This window comes from Haemorhous mexicanus, chromosome 11, assembly GCF_027477595.1.
Source record: "Haemorhous mexicanus isolate bHaeMex1 chromosome 11, bHaeMex1.pri, whole genome shotgun sequence".
In the NCBI taxonomy this organism is placed as follows: Eukaryota; Metazoa; Chordata; class Aves; order Passeriformes; family Fringillidae; genus Haemorhous; species Haemorhous mexicanus.
The window spans coordinates 6,677,483-6,683,482 of NC_082351.1; the positions used below are offsets into that span (position 1 = coordinate 6,677,483).

Genomic DNA, 6,000 nt, shown 5'->3' on the forward strand with positions numbered 1-6,000 from the left:
AAAAGTGGAATGCTGGATCATCTAAAATGGCCCTGTTTTGTCTGCTGTGCTGGTGCAATCACACCTTCCAGGATGGAAGATTTCCCATCAGTGGGAATAACTGCCCCTAATGAAGAATGGCTGTTCAATAAGCAGGACAGAACACACAGGATCAGCAAATACTTTCAAGGTGACTTTTTCTGCACAGGAAAGCTATCCAGAGGCTTGGAATCTCCTGCTCATCGTGAGAAAACAAAAGGAATGTGCTGGGCATTAGGCTCACTGATAAAGCATCAGGAGAAATCCTGCTCCCCAGGAAACTCCTGACCCCCAAAGCATTCCATGAAGAGATGCAGCTGCAGTATCTTGGAGCAATCTTCATCCCTGATGGATGATTTTTGTGGAGGTACAGTTTTCATAAGTTCAATACAAGCTATTTGAGCCTTTTTAATAAATAAATCAGGCTAAAGGCAATTCCCCAAACACTGTGGAATTAATGATTTATCAATCTTAGAAATAGAAACTCTGAACAGAGACAGCTGCATTATTCTGGCTTCACAACACACAAAAGGTTTTCAAAACTTGCAATGTGCATCCAAGGTCACTCTGCTGGGGAGTGTGAGGGGAAATGTGATTCAGACTTGCAGCTCCAAATCCCATCCCTTCAACAATTACCATCAACCCTTGATGAACATGCAAGCCCCTGTGCCAGTTTCTGTGTTGACACAACCCCACAGCTCCATGCAGGCAGAAATACCTCAGAGCACCAATGAAATCAGGCAGGTCTGGCTCTGAAAACCTCCCCCTGCTGAGCCTTTTTAAAGGCATTCCAACACCCAGGGAATAAACTCACTGTGCAAACAGAGGTTCCTGCATTATGGCAACTGGGCAGCCCCACACACAGCCCCACTGCTGCTGCTCCCTCCTGGAGGCTCAGCTCTGGCACCACAAGCCTTGGGCACCCCAAAAGTGGCAGCCTAAGAAACTGGGCAGCTCTTGGGATGTGCAGGGGGGCAGGAGTGATGGAGGGACTGTCAAACCCAGCGGTGCAAGCCTTGGGATCAGGGCAGAGAATGGCTGGGAGCAGATAAATAAGAATCCACAGGAGAACTGCTCTGGGGGCACTGACCTGAGCAGGCTCTTCAGAAATGCCTTTTCTGCACAAATAAAGGTGTTCAATGAACGCTCCAAAACACACCTCCTATTGCACTAATTAAAAATGTAGCAACCTCTGCCTCCCAGAAATATTTAAAGCTTTTTTTGGTTTACATTCCAGTGTGAGTGGAGGGCGCCCCTGCAGCACACCAGTTGTTTTATTTAGAGGTTACAAAATATTCAAGATTTCTGAGCATAACTTCCAAAATAGGTGAAAACACAGCCTTTTACATAATGACCCTTAGATACAAGCCCATGCTGCTGGATATGGGGCCATCAGCAATATGGGAGTCACATATCCCTCAGGAAATGCTGTCTCAGATCACATAGATGAGAAAAATTGGTCACACCCATAAAAGGGAAGTCTGAAATATTTCATTACTAAATAAGTCCATTTGTGAAGATGAAGCTTTTTTCCAAGTAGGCTTTGGCAATAAATAAGCCATTCTGATTTAACTGATAATTTTGTAGCATGAACATACTGAGACCAGCCTGGATCTCAGTGACTGTGACACTCATTGCTGTCACCTCTGTCATCCTCTTACACACAAATATTTCTTGTTCATTCTCAATTTTCCTTTCTCAAATACCTTATATTTTTCTTTTCAGATAATTAAAACGATTTATCCTCTTGCATTTGCCACTCCTATTCATAAGTTTTTTATTTAACTTACTTTTTACCAACTTTTTCTTTCCAAGGACAGCTTAAGTTCCACTCTGAACTTTGCAAATTGCAACCATTTACTGCACAGTGTCCATTAAATGTAAAGCTGTCTGGAAACAGAACTCTTATGTCTGACACACACATTCCAAGGATAAGCATCACCAGAAGTCTGAACTTTGCTCTGATGTTTGTTTTAAAAGATCTCAGCAGCCACACAATTTTGTTTAAATGCAAACATTCACTCTGTTCCCAATTATCTCCTTTGCTATCATCTCCCACCAGACTGCCACTAAAACAACCACTTATCTCTTGAACAATTACTCTGCTTTTTCCTCTGGTCAATGCAGATGACTTTTCCCCAGCTGCAGTCCTGAACCTATCCTTAAGTTACAATCCAAGTTTTAGGGAGTTTTGAGTATCAGAATTTCCTTTTCAACCTCACTTGCTGCCCTTTACACTGCCTACAACACCCAGAATACACAGGTTTTGTGGATGCAGATCACCTCCAAGCACTCAGAGGGTTATCAATACTCAGACAAACAGTCCAGCTTCCCAGCCCCATCGCTGAAGCTTCTGTGGAAAGTGACCTCAGGTGCTTTATTGTTGGGTAGCCGAGGCTAAGGAGCCAGACAGATGCACCAGGTTTGACTCAGCCAGCTCCAAAAGGCAGCAAACCCTGTCAGAGGTGCCTGGTACATGATGTGGGACACAGTGGAGACTCACAGTCCTCTGAAACAGTGACAAAGGCCAGGAGAGGAGCCCTGAGGCACCTCCAATAGCACCAAACACCTCTTTGGGGAAGCCAAACCAAACCCAACCCACTGGCTATGATAGATCTCCATTCAGCCTCCTCCCTGCACTCCTCCAAAGCAAACCCATCAAGGTGACAGCATCACAGGACACCACACAAATATCCCCACGGAGCTTGGCAAAAACAATAAAAACGTACTCAGCAGGATCAGGAAACAGACAATGGAATGGTTAAAGAGATGGTTGGGATAATGTTGCAGCAGAGATTGTGATTATACAGAGTATCCCCACACAAATTCAGAACTCTTCAGCCCATACACAACTCACCACTTCAGGAGGCTTCAGAGGTCTGCCCACACACAGTAACATCACCCCACTCCAGAAGGCTGCAGGCATCTGCCCTCCTTGTTCTTAGGGGGCCTTTTATCCCCTCGTGGTAATGCCCTGCACCTGTGTGCCCTCTGCTCCCTCTGGGGATTGGTCAGCACCCCGGGGCTCTTTGCCCTCAATGCTGCTCACCTGCTGCTCACAGCTGCAGCCCATTAGAGATGGGCCCAGCCCCAGTTACCTCAAACTGTGTGCCCACAGCATTGAGGGACACGCAGACATTTGGATCAATATCACACTCAATAGCCTGGATAATCAAGAGGTTGTGGTCCTGGATTTACAGCATGTGGGCAAGGGACAGTGCTGGTAATGGTATCAAATAGGAATTCAAGGCATCAGAACACTCTGCATTCATTCCACTAAGTGTTAAAGTGACTATGTTAATATTGACACTAAACTGAGCATTTAACCCATATTATTTTGCTTTAGGAAGAGCTTGCAGCAACGTTCACTTTGAAAACAGAGCTTAATGTCAGACCATGAAGGCATTGCAGAGAATACTGAGCTGCTTTCCTAGCAGGATACCACAGACAAACCACTTCTCCACAGAAAAGTCATGATAATGCTGAATCCTGCTTGAGTCAGCACATGAAAATTAGCCACATGTAGGTGAGGGGACAGGGTCAGAAACCAAGTGCTGCTGAGAAGGTGACAATGTGCGTGCAGAGCCACTCAAAGAGCTGCTTACGTAACCAGGGCTCGCAGTATCTACCAGCCACACACAGGATTCCTTAAAAGATTCCCTTTTACTCTTTGGGAGTTGAGTTACAGCACTATCGACTTTCACACTGGTTTAAAACTTACATTTTAGCTTATTTTGGGAGCAGTTAAGCCCTACTCTACATTGCTTTCAGCTCGCCTATCTTCCCAGCACCTTATCTTGGTACCCATGCTTCTCAAATAGCACTTTACCACAAAATACGCTTTAATTAAAAAGAAAGTAAAGAAAGTATTAGCACAGAAGTGGGTTGGTGTAACGTGATAAAACTGCACAATAAGATGAAAAAAAAAAAAAAAAACACGAGGAAAAAGAATCAGCAAGAAATACACAGAAAGAAATAAACTTTTGGACAGTTTAATTCAGCAAACGAGAGGTTTTCTCCGCCTACAATACAGGAGGCCTTTCAAAGATACAGAACGGAAGACAGTGCCCCTCCTTTCACGATTCTAGTACAGTCTCCAAACCAAGATTTCAGCAGAAGAACCCATTCTGTTCGGTGACGGTAGGAAAGCACATCTTGACGACATCCATGCCAAGGTGGTGGCGCCGGGACTACAGCGGCCACCTCAGCCGGCATCCCGGGCACCCGGGCGGCTGCGGGACCCGGCAGAGTTCCCTCCCGCCGCATTCTCCTCGGGCTTTCAGCCGCTCCAAACGCTCCGCTGGAGTATACTGCGAGGCTTTGGAAACTACTGCTTGTAAAACATTTAAATCCCCCCCCGCAGAAAAGAAGAAAAAAAAAAAACCAAAAAGCCCCAGCCCGGCCGCAGCGGAGCTCAGCGGCACCGCAGGAGCTGGGCGAGCGCCGGGGACGGCGCTCCCGGGAGAGCTTCTCCTTCCATCACCCCGCCGAGGGAGCGGGGCTGCGGGCAAACACCTCCTTCTGACCCTCTCAAATTAATATTTCTAGGAGGAGCGGCGTGCCCGGGGCCGCGGGCGGGCAGCGGGGGGCTCCGCCGCCGCCTCCGAGCCCCCGGCCGGGGCAGAGAGCGGCCACCGCCGCCTCCCGACCCGTTTCCGTCCCTGAGAGCCCTCCGGGCTCCGGCCGGACTGAGAGCAGAGGCTTCCCGCAGCCGCTGCCCGAGCCGCCCGCCCCGCGGAGCCGCCTCCATCCCCGCCCGAGCGCATCCTCCGGCCGCATCCCGCTGGCCCGGCACCGCGCCGGGATGGGCTCGGCCCCGGCAGCGCTCCCGCCCCCGCCGCCCCCTCAAGGTCACCGCGGCTCGGGGCAGCCCCGGGGGCGCCGCTGCCGCTCCTACCTGAGCCGGCGAGCGGAGCGGAGCCGCCGGGAGCGCGGAGCCGCCGCTGTCCCCTCGCCGGCGGCAGCGCCCGGGGACTCGGGCCGCGCACGGCGCCTCCTCCTGCGCCGGGGCCGCTGCGCTGCGCCGGGAGGCGGCGGCTCCGTCAGACTTAGCGGGGAAGCCCCGGGGGGGCGGGCAGCGCCTCTCCCCACCCCGCGAGGTGCCGGAGCCGAGCCGAGCCTCCCCCGGCGGGGCTGGGGCTCCCCTCAGCGGGGAGAGGCTGCGCCGCGCCCCGCTCCGCTCCGCAGGGCTCCCGCTGGGCTCCCGCAGGTGCGCGGATGCTCCGCGGGCTCGGGGGATGCGCGGAGAGTCCGCGCAGGTGAGCGCGGCTCTGGGGCGCCTCGCGTCTGTTCAGCACCGAACGTTTGACACCACCACCTTCCTTTGGCTTTTATTTTTCCTCAACACGCCGCGGTTTTCTGACAGAATTCTGCAAAAATCCCAAGGGGAAAGCCTGGCGCGGAGTCTGAGAGCTGGAGAGTCCCACCCTGGGACACAGCACCTGGGGAAGTACAAAAAATGGAATTATGATGTACGGGTGATGTGCATTACACAGACTGAGCATCAGCACTCCAGATTTAGAAAATTAGCAATGAAACCCCACCCCGTGACTTAGATTTGAAGATACGACTTTTGTTTGCAAGGAGGATGGCATCTCTGAAATGCTGCCAGAGTAGTTAATGCCGGGTATTTAACCAACACGTTCTGCTTTTACACATGGGCTGAAGTTAGATTTCATAAGAGTTCTCTTGTGCCACATAATCTTTTCACCTTGAGAGTTAAAACCAGTTACCCAATGTTCCCAAAGCTGAACGGAGACAGAGGGGATTTTGAAGAGCAGAAATGTGTATTTGGTAGGTGGCGTGGGGGTTGTGAGGTGTGAGGGATGCACACACGTCACACGGCACCTGCAGACTGCTACAGCGAACAACACCAACATTTTACTTGGAAAACTGGAAGTATTCCACCACTTTCTATTGGTGAATAGCAGCACTGCCCAGCCCTGGTTGTTTGACAGATGATACACTGTTAATTATATTCTG

The 6,000-nt window shown here is 50.5% G+C and overlaps 1 protein-coding gene across 10 annotated transcripts in view; it reads right to left on the reverse strand.

The window, feature by feature from the left end:
* ATP2B2 (ATPase plasma membrane Ca2+ transporting 2) overlaps positions 1-5,051 on the reverse strand; it is a 403,287-nt gene extending 398,236 nt beyond the window's left edge. For 4 of the 10 annotated variants that reach the window (XM_059856161.1, XM_059856160.1, XM_059856151.1 and 1 more), the window contains exon 1: positions 4,916-5,045. The gene's annotated coding sequence lies outside the window, so the exon portion shown is untranslated. Of the gene's footprint in view, positions 1-4,915 lie in introns of all 10 variants that reach the window. The other 6 variants (XM_059856163.1, XM_059856159.1, XM_059856162.1 and 3 more) reach the window with 3 other exon arrangements.
* Positions 5,052-6,000: the final 949 nt, after the last annotated feature.